We start from the raw sequence: 17,771 nt of genomic DNA, 5'->3' as shown, positions 1-17,771 counted from the left end.
TTTTACCATGATGTACTATAGTACATACCATGGTATACCATAGTAGTACCATGGTACCTTACATCTAACCATGGTACATACTATATAGTACTTCAGATATTATCATGGTACCGTGGTCATTGCATGGTACTGTAGATGTTATATGGTACATAGTATGGTACCTCAGATTTACCATGATACCTACCATGGTACATACCATAGTACCTCAGATATAACCATGGTACATACTTTATAGTACTTCAGATATTATCATTGTACCATGATAATATCTGAAGTACTATACTGTACAGTATGTTACTATGGTACATAGTATGGTACCTCAGATTTACCATGGTACATGCCCTAGTACCTCAGATATAACCATGGTACATACTTTATAGTACTTCAGATATTATCATTGTACCATGATAATATCTGAAGTACTATACTGTACAGTATGTTACTATGGTACATAGTATGGTACCTCAGATTTACCATGGTACATGCCCTAGTACCTCAGATATAACCATGGTACATACTTTATAGTACTTCAGATATTATCATTGTACCATGATAATATCTGAAGTACTATACTGTACAGTATGTTAGTACATAGTATGGTACCTCAGATTTACCATGGTACATGCCCTAGTACCTCAGATATAACCATGGTACATTCTGCCGTACATATTACCATGGTACATACTACCTCAGATATAACCATGGTACCTCAAATATTACCATGGTACTTTGCATGGACGCATGGTACAGACATCTTTTTTACTTTAAGCCCGGGGTAAACTTTAGGCTTAAACCTTAGCAAAAATAAAAATAACTAATGAATAATAACTAAGCCAAATATTTTTATTTTATTTTAATTATTATTGTGAGTGACTGCAGTAGTGTGGGCATAGGCCATTTGATCTATGAACGAGTCATAGATCTCCAAAATCAGTTTTAAATGTATAATTTAATATTAATGAGATTTTTATTTAAGTAATGTTCTAATTCTAGATGTTTGTAAATGCTGCATGATTTTGACGTGGTTTAATCAATGGCCGTGCGCGTGAACTTTGAACATTCATGTCGCTTTCAAACACTCGAGCGGCCGCGGCGCAGAGTTGCCATGGAAACGGCGCTGGACCACTGCGACTGGTAAGCAGAAACCATAGACAGTATCTCTCGCTGTTGAGATTGAGAATGTACTATCCGCGGCAGGCTCACTCATCTCGGCTCTGTCTGATTAACGTACAGGAAGTGAAACATTTTGCGCGGACGTTTCTCCTCTGCTGATCTCGCAGTGATTTTGGCGAATTTGTATGAAGAAAAAAAAAACTACCACTTTATTCCAGGTTAACTAACAATGCTTGTAACGCGCGTTACTGACATTTGTACCGAGTAAAATATTACTTTTTTCCCCCCTGTAATGCCTTACATTACCGCGTTACAGCAAAAAGCAATGCATTACAGTAATTAATTACTTTTGTAACGCGTTACTCCCAACACTGTATATATATATATATATATATGTGTGTGTGTGTGTATATATATATATATATATATGTGTGTGTGTATATATATATATACGTGTGTGTGTGTGTGTATATATATATATACGTGTGTGTGTGTGTGTGTATATATATATATATATATATACGTGTGTGTGTGTGTGTGTATACACACACACACACACACACATGTATATATATATATATATATATACACACACCGGTGTATATATATACACACACACACACTATATATATATAAATATATATGTATATATAGTGTGTGTGTGTATATATATGTGTGTGTGTGTGTGTGTGTATATATATATATATATACGTGTGTGTATATATATACATACATGTGTGTGTGTATATATATATACAAATATACGTAATTAGTTGCTAACTATACTATTTTACATTTTTATAGGTGCATTAGATGAGGCTCTGCAGTACATTGAAGAGCTGGAGGCTAGGCTGCAGAAAATGTCATTAGAGAAACAAACAACAATGAGCAGATTTTGTGTTTCTGATCACACAATGAAATATTACACAAAGTTTCCCTCACAGGAAGTTTTCCAGGTTTTCTGGGAATCTGTTTGTCCATCTGCCAGCAATCTTGTGTACTGGACTAAGGCACAGAGGATGTCACAGGAAGCCTTCCCAAGCCCTAGCCCTGCACGGAAGATCCAGCTCATAGATGAACTGTTCATGTATTCCTGTCGGGTAGCTGCTGGACTGAGGGAACAAGTAATCGCCGACATTTTCGGGGTAAGCGTGGCCACAGTGAGCAGGGCCATTATCACCTGGGGTAACTACCTGTTCTTTGTGTTGGGTTCAGTACCTATTTGGATGTCCAGGCAACAAATATGTTTCTCCATGCCAAATAAGTACAGTTTGTTCTGTCCAAACCTGCGAGTCATCCTGGATTGCACAGAAATCCGCTGATCTTCTCCAGCTACAAGAGCACTACAACATTCAAAGGTCTGGTTGGAGTAGCTCCGTGTGGTGCAATGACTTTCATCTCCCAGCTTTACACAGGTTCAATCTCCGACAAAGAGATAACAAAGAAGTCCGGCATTTTGGACCTGCTTGAACCTGGAGATGAGGTCATGGCAGACAAGGGGTTCACAATCGAGCGAGGATATGCTCTCCAGTGTTGGTGCTAGACTGATCATTCCACCTTTCAAACGTGCTAAGCAGTTCAGCAAACAGGACTGAAAAAACACAGGCCATTGCACGCCTCAGAATTCTGGTGGAAAGGGTCATTCGAAGGGTCAAGGAAAACCACATTTGGGATTCTGTTGTGCCACTCACCTTGTCAGGAAGCATCAATCAGATCTGGCATAATTGCTGTTTTATGATTAATTACCAGGGACCAATGTTTCTTGAGGAGTAAATGTATACAAGTATTTATGTATAATATAATAAATATGAGATATTTACACTGAGATTAATTTTTACAATAGTAGTGATACTTTAAATGTTTAATGGTAACATAATTAAATTGTTTTTATTTTTTTACTTTGTACTGTAACATTTGATCAAATGTATATTGTCATTGTTTATACTAAGTTTCCTGAAAATAATTTGACAGACACAATGAAATAGTTGACAACAAAATGCTTTTTTTAATAAGAATTCATTAAAAACAAATGTCAACTCAGTTCTGTTGTTCATTTTTATTCACACAATATAAATACATATAGAATTAGTAAATGTGTATGCATACATATAATCACATATATTACACAAGATCAAATTAAAAAGATAAGCATGTATTCACCATTCTGTACATAAATGTGGGTATATATACAATTATAAGAATAAATCCAAAGGTCAGAAAATGAACAGAAACTGTCCTGTTCATAACACTGAAAGATACACATTCATATAAACACTATAATAGTACATGTCTAGCTTGTCTTTCATTGATGCTATGAAGGCATCATCTCGCCAGATCCTCTGTATTGTGAAATCTGATTTTGTGTCAGTCACAAAGTCACACCACTGTAGACCAGTCACTGCAAGCTGGCCTTGAACCTGCCAGTAGTACTTGTGGGTCTCTTTAAGTTTGGCTTGTCCTCTTTGTAGTTTCATAAATGGAACCTGGGCAATGTTATCAGCAGATGTGCTTTTTACCTCCACTAGGCCAAATTGGAATGTTTCAGATGGATCATACACTCGTCCATCTGGACTGGCTCCTAGATGTGGTGCTTCTGGATTGATAATAAAACCACATGGTAGGACACTAACACTGGCTGTCTCAGAATATTTTCTCAAAATATCTGGCTCAAGTTCGAGGCCACGTTTCATAGCACTTGTCTGCCTCGTGCCCTTGATGATTCTTAGCGCTAATGACTGACCAGTTGAATCCCCCACTACATGACAAACCTCCCTGAACCTGCTTGCAGTAACCCTTGATTGGCGCATTTGTCCCCAAGCAGTACATTTTGACTGTAGTCTTGTGGCCTCTTCAATCTGACAAGCGGAACAATGGGTAACATTTATAGACTCCAGATGAAGTGATTGATGGTGTGTGGGCACATATTTAAAATTACAGCCAAACTGATAGCCAAGCACAGGTAGTGGGGGGAAATTAACAACAGGAACATCTGCAGCTATAGGGGGACATTGGTATGAAAGTGGACTACCACGAGGTACAGGATCGAATTGTGAGGGGACCAACTCTATTTTTGACATGCCCTCTAGTATGTGTGCCAGCAAAGGCCGGGGATGGATCTGACTCAGTTTTGTACCAGAAGCCAAGACATCTGGATCTGGAAGGGGACCTAAAGAAATTAATACAAACTATTAGTCTTGAACACATTAAGTTGTAGCTGAGTACACGTGTACTCATACAGTGTTGTGTTTTACCTGTGTAAGCCCTGTATAGGGTAGACTTGATTCCAGTCTTTCCAACTGACTTTGGCTTCCGGACAACAAGTTCACTCACTGTGGATGGACTCCCTTAGTATAAAACAAACAAATGCAGTGTTAAAGTATTCAGGAAACACTTCATAATAAGGTTATATAATACATTGACATTAGTTTATGCATTTAGTCACTATGAAATAATAATGAGTAATACCAGTTAACAGATTGTATTGATCTTGGGTCTTTTAGGTATGATCTTTATTTATACCTTTGTTACTTAATTTGCACTCTTGTGCATTATTAGTCCATAATGCTTTGATGTTAACATGTACTTACTTGTTTGTTTGAGTTGATACTATAGTGTTCTTACCAATTGCAGAAAAGGAAAAATACATGCCTGTGTTCTTGGACGATGCCATCTCTGTGGTTCACTCGTGCAGGCCAGTGGTGGTGGGACAGACTGCAAATTCAGCTGCACATAGTGGGCCGTCTGATACAAAAGTGCTGTCAGATGGTTGCACAACCCTTTACCAGCTGCACAGCTGCACATATAGGCAGAAATACAAACAACCTCTTCTGTCTCCAATGAAACCTGTTTGAGAAGACAATAGTTTAGCTAATTATTTGTAATTTTATGCTGTGAGTTACATTAAAGGGTTAATTCACTTCAAAATGTAAATTAATACTGAAAAAGTTTCTGTTGCCCTCATAGTATTTGTTGCCATATTTGTCAACACCCACTAAGGGCTCCTGTCTTGATATCATTTACCCTGAGAAAGACAATTCAATTATGTCTTAAATCCCATTGACTTCCATAGTAGGAAAGAAAAAATACTATGGAAGTCAATGGGACCAGTAAACTGTTTGGTTACTGACATTCTTCAAAATATCTTCCTTTGTGTTCAGCAGAAGAAAGAAATTCATACATGTTTGAAACAACTTGAGGGTGAGTAACGTTATATGATGACAGAATTTTCATTTTGAAGTGAACTATCCCTTTAAGTGCTGTTAATTGAAATCTGCAAACAGCAGTAAAAGCAAGAAATACAGCTGTAGTCTGCAACCGCAGAAGCAATGAAATAGACATAACTAAAAACCAACAAAGAAAACCTTAAGACAGGTGAAACTAAAATAAAGGGAAATAAAAATAGAAATACTGCAACCGCAGTAACTTGATATCAGAACGATCTGACTAACTCATATAAGCCAACAGGCATATTATAACCTCAAGTGTGTGGGGCTCCTCATTTTTCCTCATAGATCGATAACACCTAGCTCTCACTACCACCATGCGATCAATAACATTAGAGACTGAACACATAAAAATGGTTAGCAATTCATAGCATTCGTAATGTTGCAAGTGCTAACGCCAGATAGTTGTCAACTTACCTTGATAATTGTGAATAAATTCCTCAACGAAGAATTTATAGCCCTTGCTCAGCCTTGTTTCTTTAACTGTTGAGTGCCGTCCAACAATTCTGTCTACATCCTCAAATCTGAGTCGAGGCAGTGTCGAGAGAGAAGTTGTGAAATACCGCTCCATTTTCAAAACACGTAGTATCAGCTCTGGCGGAAATCCGTTTACCCGGCGTGACGTAGTTTCCGGTTGCGTGTGAAAAAGGCTTATTAATGCTTTGGAGTTGCATCTGTGGTTATTGCTCAGAAAACATAAGTCACTGAAAACGTGTGATCCCAGCTACAAAGCTGTATTTTCTGGTTACTATTCCGGTAACAGAAATTGTACAAACATAGGAGATATCAATTATCCTGATCAGAGAATTGATCTTTCTTAAAGTTTGTAAAAAGGGTATTTTTATTGATGTTTGATAGTATAGTCTATAGGGGTGTAACGGTACGTGTATTCGTACCGAACCGTTTCGGTACAGGGCTTTCGGTTCGGTGCACGTGTGTACCGAATGACTGAATGCAATATTTTGTGTGCGGAACAGGTACATTTTCGTGTTTCCACACGAACATATTAAGTGGCGGAAGTCTCCGCGTTCAGCGCAAATCCCGCCCTGCAGCTGATTCTAAAGTTTTACCAGTGTTTTACCCGTCGTCACTGTAAACTAAACCAATGAAATAGACTGCAGGGCGAAAAAAAGCTTTTCCGCTTTGCGTGCGCCGCCGCACTCTCCGTTCCGTGTGTGTGTGTGTGTGTGTGTGTGTGTGTGTGTGTGTGTGTGTGTGTGTGTGTCGGCCCGCTGCGCTCTCTGCTCAATGTTCGAGTCCGTGTTTGCGCTGCGCGTTCTGCTCTGTCGTTAACGGCCCAAACACTCCAATCATGTACCGATCACGCACTGGAAAAGCAAAGTCCGCTCAAATAAGGTGAAATTTCTCAGTAGTACACTTCTATTTGCTGAGCTGGTATAGTTATATATATTTGAGGAATTGCAATTTATAACAGCAAATTGTGCAATTAATTAGTTCATTTTTTTATCGATTCCCAGCCTTAATTTTTAAATATGAGCAGGCCTACAAGCTGGGATTGGTAATGCTGCACTGTAATCATAGTTATTTATTTATATTTTTCATTATATTTTATTATGTGATATTGGTTTGAGACTGAGAGTATTTTATTTAGTGGAGAACTTTGCAGCAGTATTTTATTTCTTATTCTTTTTTTATTTTATATATATGTTATTATATTTTATTAAAAAGTGTTTAAAAAAGTGTAAACAAACTGTTAAAAAAAAGTTTATAGTAATAAACAACCTGCAGTTTAATGTTTGCATTTCTTTCCCTTACTGTACCGAAAATAAACCGAACCGTGACTTTAAAACCGAGGTACGTACCGAACCGTGATTTTTGTGTACCGTTACACCCCTAATAGTCTAGCATCCAGTTCGTGGGACGAACAGGGTTTTCAGATAACTGAAATCAATTTTGGTAAAGATTACTCTTAAATGATTAAATATTCCCTCTTTGGGAAATGTAATAATTTGTAGACGACAAACAAATCATATTCATAAACTCATGAATATTCAGTTCATTTGAGTTAATTATTCCCCGAAAGTGATTTTCGCTACAGGGTATAACCTCTGTGATCCGTGTAACTGTAAGCGGGGCGGCCTACGAACTACTGTGTGAGTCTTGAAGCCGACTTCTGCTGATGAAACTGCAAACTATCTTCTGTAAAACTTTTCTTCAATTTATTATAATTCTGACTCCTAGTCTTCTTTCAAACATCTGGTCCTTGGGTCCTAAACTGTTACCCCCTAACAGAAGAATGTCATATACATCTAGGATGATTTAAGGGTCAGGAAATCATGGGCTAATTTAAGTTTTTGGGTGAACTATCCCTTTAATTCAGTATTAATAACATAGTGAGATCTAGTGAGAAAGCATATGAATTCAGCACAGAATTATCTGTTATTAACCTTATACTGTATATCAGATCAAACAGCACTGACTTGGAAGCCAGGAGAAGCATTGTGCCATGAACGAACAAGTTCATGAAGTTATAAGGCTTTTAAGTCCACAAATCACCAACATTCCCTATGGATTTAATGAAGTAATGCTAACTGTAACCATGGTATTGTGGCAGAAATAGTAAAATGTTTTTAAATTCATGCAGTAATCACAGACTTTCAAGCCATTCACACTTTTTCCAGCTCTTCAAATCTCTATTATATTATCCAGTTTTAATGTGATGACCAAAAAACATGTCACAATGCAGGATCTGCTAGCAGCAGATTAACTTTATTTTCAAATAACATAAAAGAAACCAAACACTCTAGACAAGAAACAGAACAAGCTAGCATATAGCAACGACTGAAACACAGGGGCTGCGTTCCAAACCGCATACTTCCCTACTATTTAGTATGGGAAAAAGAGTAGGCGAGCGAAAAAGTATGTATGAATCCAAAAGAGTAGGCGAGAATTACCTGGGTGACGTACTAATTATCGCGAGATTCGGACTTAAGTGCGTTCGAATATGCCTACTTTCCTACTATATAGTAGGCGAAAACAGTACGTGAAGGAAGAAGTACGTTCGAAACATCAGTATTCATAAAAGAGTAGGCGAGGAGTTCCCGGATGGCTTACTGCTTCCAGCCAGATTGCACTATACTGTAAATGCATGTCATTATTTCTTATCATGTCTCAGCACACGCACACACTCTTCATAACCAATATAAAAGGCCCACCTTCCCAAGATCTTCCCAAGTTGTCCGTGAGCGACTGCCTTTAATGATAGTCTCCTTTCATCATCGTACCTGAAAAGATCACGAAGAGAAATCATCCAGAAGACAACAATATTCTCAGGTAATTTGGGGGATAAAGAAAAAGTCAGGATGACACTTTCATCAGTGAACATCACATGATTATATATAATATTAGACCAGAAAATACAAGTTATACAAATTCGAACATTGTTAGAACTTGTAGTGAAGAGTTTTGTTGTGCAAATCTATAAATGTGATCCTAATCATATCCTAGTTACTCAGCTTCTGTTCTTCACTAGATCCACTGGGTCATCTGAGGGATTCGACTGAATCAAGACGCTGCTTTAGGACAGGTGAGCATGTTTTCCAGTATGAATATTACAGACATAAATACTGATGATTGATCATTATGATTCCTATCGCTGCAGGATCACAGAGCTTCTGCTGCATATCCATTGAATATGGCTCCGAATTCTGTTGATGATGAATATCGTGGCTGTATAACTGCAATGGAGGAACTGGTGGAGGACGGATATCTAAAGAATGAAATCAAAACCAATCTTGATGATTTTGGAACAGCTTGGGAAGAAGGTGAAAAAACAATCAAGGAGCCAAAAGATCACTTGACAATACAACATTTAATCGCCATTCACGCGTACAGTAACCATAACCTAAATGTATTTTCAAAGTTTAACGTTGCTGCTCGCGGTGGTTAAGATAAGTACACAATGAAAACATACGGATGGTATTCACTTCATTTTCTGTTGACACAAGCAATACAGATTCTGAACCCAAACAAAAACCAATGTTATGATACGTATCGTGGTACACAAAGTGAATTTTATAAAGAAAGCGAAGAGATTCGCTTGGGCTCACTTTCATCCTCCTCTCTTAATATGGAAGTAGCAAAAAAGTTTGGAACTAAATCTTGTTTTGAAATCCACACTTGTTATGGTGCTAATGTGACGACATTGTCTAAGTATCCTGAAGAGGAAGAAGTGCTGATTCCTCCATATGAGATTTTTAAATTCATTGCTGTCAAGAAAAAAACAGATCATAAAGATCTCTGGTGTGAAACCGTCTACACTTTGAAAAGCGCTGAAAAACAAAGTTACCTGAACTGTGCATTGATATAACTCAGGGCCAAACTTTAAAATCTTCATTCATTGCATTTCTTCTGATTAAAAGTTGCTTCTATTATAATTATAACATTTGTTGGCTTGATTAATTTTGAATGACAATCAATCTTTATAACTGTCAATCAACACTGAACCTTTTTACTGCAAAAGTTTGCATTTATCTATTTCTGTTTTCAGAAGATAGCACTGCGGAAAGTGGGACTTTTCTGTTTTTACCAAACACTTACAGTAATTGTCTTAACAGTCTTCATTTTCACATGTAACTCTGTAAGTTGTGTGGAATGGGAAACTGAATAGTCAAACGCTTGTATTTGAATTACATAAATAAATTATATGAAAGAAAAAACTGTATGTATTTCTAATAGCAAAAAGCTTATAGCCTATGAATATAAAAATATCAAGACTGTTTTACAAACAGAAAAGTGGGGAAAACTGTAAAGATTTAAATTGCAAAAAAACACATTGAAATCATGAAAAAACAAAGGGTGCCGCCTCTTAATATGTTGTATTTCTGTATTTTTCAAAGGAGGTGCTTGTGTTGTGTCCGAGGTTATAAAAGCGTTGTGTGTGTGTGTGTGTGTGTGACACATCCTGTTGTGGCAAAACAATATTTAACAAACACAGCATTCCCAGGCAAAAGAGACGTCAAGATTCAAATTGTATTTAAAAGAAAAGATACATTTATTCTTGCAAGAATAGTTCCCATTCTAGCCACACAGGCCAGCTGCAGGCTGAGGTGAAACCCCAGCCTTCACAGACCAGTTTGCAGGCAGAAGTGAGACACAGATAGGTGCTTTACTGGTAGTTTTATAATGTTCTTATCAAAGCATTCTCCAAACACCCACCCCATAGGGCAGGAACAAAGGAACCCCCATGGTTGCCTCAACCCCTCCCTAGCCTGGGGTCTCATCCACCTCTGTCTCAGTGTCACACACACACAGCTGTATCAACGTTACAGCATAAAGCTCAAAATACAGAACACATGTCATTCAATTGTATCAATGGTATAACAAAATAAGAAATAAAAGATTAAAACTGCCACTACAATTTCTCCCTTTTTTATCATTCTCTGATAACCAAATAAACTAAACAATTTTAAGTCATTTCATCACATTTATACCTTTCATTTAAATTTTCCGTATAACTGATCACTTGAACCTTGTTGAAGTATCAAACAATTAAATATTTTAATTGAAGCAGGGCTAAATGGGTAAGCGCTGTCACCGCATTCCCGAATTCGGACCCGCGTTCACTCCAGTATAAACAAGAAATTGTATAGATTGTCATAGTATGAAAACCATATAAATGAACACCCCTCATTTCTAATCCTTGTATGTCATCTCGTAACACGCATGATTGCTGTTTTTAACCCTTTTTACATTTCATCGTCCTCAGAAAGAAAAGAAAACAAAACAAAACAAAATTTTATTCAATTAATACATTTCACTGTAACTTCCGCTACTCGAATCGTCTGCATAATTTTGTTCATCCTTCTAACCAATGTAATTTTTGCTTATTACACATCAATTAATAGATTTTCTACATTTTCACCAATAAAAATCAATACCTAGTTTGATTCAATTAAATAAAATCATCAACATCATCACAAAAGCAGATTCTTCTGCTAAACCATTAGTTGGTCGAATCATCTTTCTCCAGGTGTGTTGATCATCTCGTTGCCTCATGGACGTTCAATTATTGCCATTTTTGACGTTTAGACTTAGACTTAGACTTAGACTTCTCTTTATTAATCCTTTGGGATGACTCCCACAAGGAAATTGTAAATTCCAGCTGCAGTTTTTAGAAAAGAGGAAAGAGAATAGTAGAGAAGAAAAGAAAGATAAGTAAAAGCAAAATAACATTTACATACATATAACATTTCATAACCATAAATAAATAAATTATTTTAAAAAAGTGTCAGTGTTGAGTCCAGTGTTATAGTGACCAGGTATAATGTAAGATGTAAAGTCCAGGTGTGTACATATATGTGTGTGTGTATGTATATGTATTGTCCTCTCTGCCCTACTTCCTCCTCCCCCCAAGTGAGGAGTTATAGAGTCTGATGGCATGAGGGACAAAGGAGTCCTTAAGTCTGTTAGTCCGGCACTTGGGAAGGAGCAGCCTTCCACTGAACCGGCTCCTCTGAGTGCTGATGATGGTGTGCAGAGGGTGGCGGGCATTGTCAATAATGTCCAACAGTTTGTCCAGTGTCTTCTTCTCTGCCACCATCACCAGTGTGTCCAGCTTCATACCGATCACAGAACCGGCCCGCCTGATCAGATATACGTTTTGCACGCAGTTGCAATGGTCTTTCCCTCGTAGGTAAGGGAGGCTGTTACTAGCACAAGCCTTTGATCCCTCACTTTATTCTTCGCGTTGGCATGTGTTTGTTCGTTTAGTCTAAGGTGAGAGGTTTGGACTCAGGTCTCACACTCTCCAATCATTTTCTGATTCTTACAAGGTTTTCCCTTAGATCATGACCGTACCCCCACTGGAATAAAACATTTACTTTTCTGCTGTCACCTGCGAACAAAGGCCTTAAGTGATTTTGTTAGTGACTGCTTGTCTAGCCGGTCGTCTCTTGCTTCGACCTGTGGAATCATCAACCTGCAACATTATCACCAGATCATTTCTTGCACTCAGAGTCCTTTTCCCCCGAAACACACTCAACCCACTTAGCTCATGTTAACAAAACAACATTTATACATTTGGAACAGAATCAGTTCTGTTTGATGCAATCCATCCTGACATCCTGCAAAAGAAAAATGTTCAGTTATGGCACCTTTCTTTCTGCCACAAAAATAACCCAGGCCAGGATATTTTGTCAAATTCATCCAAAGCCATTATTTTACTGGCACGGTTTGCCCTGTATCAAAAGTCTGCATCCTCTGTAAAGAAAAAAACAAATGTCAAATAGTTAATTTTTTTTTTTTTGTTGTGCTGCATCTGCTCCGGCGTTTCCTGTTGAAAACAGTTTTTTGTTAGCACACTTTACAGACAACACTTTTGTCCACCTGTGCGATGGCTTTCAGCAAATCCCAAACCATCCCCCATTTTTATGCACCATTTTACTTGTGCATAAAATTAACATAATTGTGTTTGGATTCACTAAACTAAACACTGTCCTGCAGACATCTTTCTCTGCCTCTGGAACACAAATATCATTTAAAGCCACAGTATTTATCAAAACTGAATAAAATTGTCATTCTATTTCCCCTCCTCCTTGGGCTTTACTGTCCTTGCATAAGATCAAAAGTATTTATTTATGGTCAAATGGCCCCTCTGGCCTCCCTGAACATATACATTTACGCTCATTTCACATTGCCGTCAGAACTGGTACAAACAAAACACAGAAAAACGTAAATTAACTTTAAATTCAGACATACTTGCAGACAATATTTAACGAAATCACATAAAAAGACTAAGAAATAAAGCATACATTTATGACATGTAAAATAATATCTTAATTGGCTTACAAACACAATCGCGTAACACAAATAAATGACAAAAAGAAAGAAAATATACCTCATTGGCCGCATGAACCCGAGAGGGTAAACTTTAGGGGGTATTCATCTTCATACTTCACCGACAAAACTTATGGATAACTTAATATCTTAATATCTTCATGGGGCTTTCATACAGCAGGCTCGTAAGCCGCAGCACACATAGATATGTATAAAAGCTAGATGGCTCAAGGCGGAGTCAGCTGTGTCGTCAACTTGGCGGCCATCTTAGGTCAAGAGACTGCGCTGCTGCTCCCTGCTGCTGTGGACGGAAGGTGAGTGACAAATGCTCGTAACTTGCTGAATTCTTGACGGATTTACAAACGGTTTGGTTTATTACAAACCTTATTAACGTGGCTATGATTTGTGCTGATGCCGATGTTTAAATTGTAGCTTCACGTTTTGAATGTATGCAGTATGCAGTTAAATAGCCGCATCCCTGACGTTTATGACACACCAAGCCGTTTGAAAATCGGTTGAAAATTGAGCAAAATATAGTTATTTCAGCACTACATGCACAATAGACTTTAATGTTATAACTGGACGAGCGGACCTGTCCTAAGATGGTCGCCGTCTGACATCGTCGGGTCCCATTGGCTCTCAGCGCCGGTAAGCCATCTAGCCTTTATACATGTCTATGGCAGCATATCTCCATGATCTTAGCGAGTGCACTCATACAGCGTCCCCATAGCAACAAATTATAATTACCACACGGAACAAAAAAATAAGTTCCCCTCTTTTTTCACAAAGTTTTTCACAAAAAGAAATAAACATGAAATTATTATTTACTTCAATTATATGATTTTTAACCTCTTATATATTTATATTTTAACTGTGAACCATATTGAACTGACATATATGAGTTGCCTTTGACGGCAGCTACATCCTTATTTCCATGTTTTGTTTCCTCATTGTGCAGGTAATGTGTATAAAATATGTTATGTGTTATATGGATTAACTGCTTTACTCATGTAGAATTCTGCATATTCACCACTAGGTGGGGATGTTTCCCTTTATATTGAATTTAATTGAATTTTTCTGTTTTTCATTGAGTTGATTTGTTATTAATTCACTGAAAATGTATTCTAATTGTCAATCTGCAAAATTGTACTCACTATACGATTACATTAATTTAAAAAAGATTAAAAAGATAGAGTACTGTTTTAAATAAACAGCAGAGATAACGAGACATGCTGTGGAACTGATTTATTCTCTGTGAACTGGATCCCTTATTTCCATGTTTTGTTTCCTCATTGTGCAGCTCCACTTTGCAGAAAGACCGCCCAGGCAAGACCGTCACACTACGTCCGACAACTTCATCTGGGCTCTGGTTTGGTATCAACATGGCTTATGCTGTGACGGCTCTTCCTGCTGAAATTTTATCAAACTTTTATAAAGCAGCAAATAAAGTGTCCGATAGAAGTAGGCAAAAGGGGCTCAGTGTGCGTTCAAAGGCTATATTCAAGACATACCGGTAAAACGCAAGCAACAACAAGGCATCCAAATAGAGGCAAAAGCATAACGGTCACAGTCAAAAAATGACCTACCGCATATCCTAATGGAGACGGAGGCTGGGACTCACAATATCAAGAGCAACACTGTTCATGCAAAGCTGGGTAGGTCTCTATTCACTTCCATAATCGTTATTACAAAGCAAACGGACTACGCGAGTATAACGTTGTATTTATTAGCAGCGTGTGCTAGCGTATCAACAACCGGTATGCTAGGTAACCTAAAACAGCATAAGGCCCGGATCACACCTAACGCGTTTTTTGCAGTGAGGGGCGCCTTTTTTTCTATTGTTTTCCTATGGCAGTGAGCGTTCCTATGGCTGTTTTGGGTTACCCGGAGTTCTACGATTTTACGAACCGCAACTACCATAACGTTATTAAAAAGCAGCTGGCCTGGAGGCAAGTTGGTGTGGCAATAGAGATGTCGGGTAAGTTATTTTTTATTAATCTAAACTGTACTAAACGGTAACAGCAGTAGCAACAGTTCGTGGTGTCAGCTTTGTGTGAATTGCCGTTAACTATTAGCCCATTTCTTGGTTAACATTCTTTTTTACCCTGTTTTGATAGAAGAGGAATGTAAACGAAAATGGAAATATCTGAGGGACACATATTTAAAAGAAAGGAGGGCAGAGAAGGACTTAGACTTACACTTAGAAAACTTTAATGTCCTCAGAGAGGCAATTTGTTGTACAGTACAGACATATTGACACATAATCCACAACACAAACATTATCCATATGCACAATATCATAAATAAATAAAACTACTTCACATTCACATATGTTCTCCAATCATACCCCTCCCCACACCTTATTTGATTGGGTTATTGCCATGGGAATGAATGAGTTTTTTGCTCGATTTGTTTTGTATCCATGCAAACCTTTTCTGCCTTCTGTGCCAATCTTGTCAGATCTTGTCTTGTTTGTTCCTGTGGGGGATCTTTGAATGTCCATACCAGCATACAAAACAGTAAGAGAGAATACTCTCAATAAAAGACTTAACAAAATGTTGACTCTTTTTTATGTCAACATTAAAATAAACAAGTTTTCTAAGAAAATACAAACGTTGTTGCCCTTTTTAAAAACGGCATCAGCACACTGATCCCAGGATAATTTTTGGTCAATGATAAGATATTTATACTCCGTCACCATCTCTATCTCCTCTCCTTTTATCAGAGTTGGAGTGGGTGAGGGAGCCCCATGTCTAAAATCAAAGACCAACTCTTTGGTCTTGGACGCATTCAAGTGCAACTGAGAGGCTTCACACCAGTCAACAAATTCATGCAACACTGGACCGTGTTCAGTTTCATCTCACTCCAATAAACTAATCACAGCAGTATCATCTGCAAATTTGATTATATAACGTCCAGGATAACTACTGCGACAACAGTCAGTGTACAATATATATAACAGTGGTGACAAGACGCTACCTTGTGATGTCCCAATTGAAGTGAAGCGGACCCCAGATAATGTGTTCCCCACCCTTACTCTTTGTGGCCGCCCACTCAGGAAGTCCAAGATCCAGTTAATTAGTGATGAGTTTAGCTGAAAATTGTCTCTAAGTCTGTTTGCTAAAATTTGTGGGTGGATTGTGTTGAATGCTGATGAAAAGTCTGCAAATAAAATGCGAGCATGTGTTTTACAACCCTCCAGGTGTGTGTACAAATAGTTTAAAAGCACTACAATGGCATCGTCCGTCCCCCTCCCAAATATGTAGGCAAATTGTAGGGGGTCAAGAGCATGTCTACAGGAATTCATGATATGTGTTTTAATGATCCGCTCAAGTGATTTCACTAAAAGAGAGGTGAGGGCGATGGGCCTATAATCCTTGGATGAGGATGGATGGGAGACTTTTGGAAGGGGGGTCACAACTTCTGTTTTCCAAAGCAGTGGAACCACCTGGGTGTCTATTGAGCGTTGGAAGAGGGAACAGAAAACTCCACTTAATTGGGCCGCACAGTGCTTCAGCACTCTGCCTCCAATGTTATCCGGCCCCGGGCTTTTCCTTATGTTAGTCCTCTCAAACACTCGCTGGACCATCTCCTCCTTGATGATCAAAGTGCTCTCCATCCCAGCATCGTCCATCACAATCTGTTGCCAGGCCGAGACATTATCACTTTCATTTATTTCAAAGCGGGTAAAATATTAATTTGAGTTGTTGGCCAGAACAAGGGATGCTGTGTCATTCATAAAGTAATTTTTTTTCTTCCCTGTCTTAAAGGGGGTGTTGGCCATCAACTTTATACCAGTCCATGCAGCCCTTGAATTCCCCGCAGCCATGGTACTCTGTATCTTGTCCTTGTACTGACACCTGGCCTTATAGATCTCCTTATTAACCTTCCTTTGCATGTATTTTCTGTTCTGTAAGCTTCCTGAAGTGAAGACTCTATTTTTCTCATTTAGTATGTCCTTTAGTTCTTTAGTCACCCACGGTTTATTGTTTGGGTACACCTTGATGAACTTAGTTGGAATGACCACACTCACACAAAAGTCTATGTAGCCAGAGATAGCATCTGTCTGTTCGTGCAGGTCAGCTGAAGAGTCCTCGAAGATGGTCCAGGATGTACACTCCAGGCATCCTTTCAACGTCTCTACACTGTCCTCATCCCACACCTGGATCTGCTTTTCCACAGGCTTAACCCTTTTCAGAACCTGTTTATAAGTGGGTCTTAGAAGGACTGTGTTGTGATCTGAGCCACCCAGTGGGGCCCTGGCACTGGATGAGTATGCCTTGGGGATAGATCCATAGCATAGGTCGATGATTTAATTTTTTCGTGTTGGACAGGTGACATACTGTGAATAGGTAGACAGAGTTTTTTTGAGGGTACAGTTATTAAAGTCCCCCATTATAAACTTGGGCGCATCTGGTGAGATTTTATCCAGTTCTTGGGTGATATAAAAAATAATGTCTGCTGCCTTGTTTATGTCTGCTCTTGGGTGTATATAGACAACAGTCAGAAATATTTGTGGGAATTCACGGGGAAGATAGGAGGGGCGCATAGAAACTGATAAAAGTTCAATATCAGAAGTGCAGATCTTTTTTCTTACCACAGTTGTTTTGCACCATCTGTCATTTATCATGACGCACA

At 38.3% G+C, this 17,771-nt stretch overlaps 1 long non-coding RNA gene across 1 annotated transcript; it reads right to left on the bottom strand.

Annotated features, from left to right (window-relative positions):
- Positions 1-3,159: 3,159 nt before the first annotated feature.
- Positions 3,160-6,164, bottom strand: LOC307001486. The gene is made up of 3 exons (XR_013798248.1): positions 5,590-6,164; positions 4,365-4,956; positions 3,160-4,279 (listed from the first exon to the last, which is right to left on the bottom strand). It is a non-coding gene; the product is annotated as an uncharacterized lncRNA (long non-coding RNA).
- Between the last annotated feature and the right edge of the window lie 11,607 nt (positions 6,165-17,771).

The sequence above is a fragment of the Phoxinus phoxinus genome (assembly GCF_949152265.1).
Source record: "Phoxinus phoxinus genome assembly, chromosome: 1".
Classification (NCBI taxonomy): domain Eukaryota; kingdom Metazoa; phylum Chordata; class Actinopteri; order Cypriniformes; family Leuciscidae; genus Phoxinus; species Phoxinus phoxinus.
Note: the sequence above shows the minus strand (reverse complement) of the source record. Positions and strands in the feature narration are given on the sequence as shown.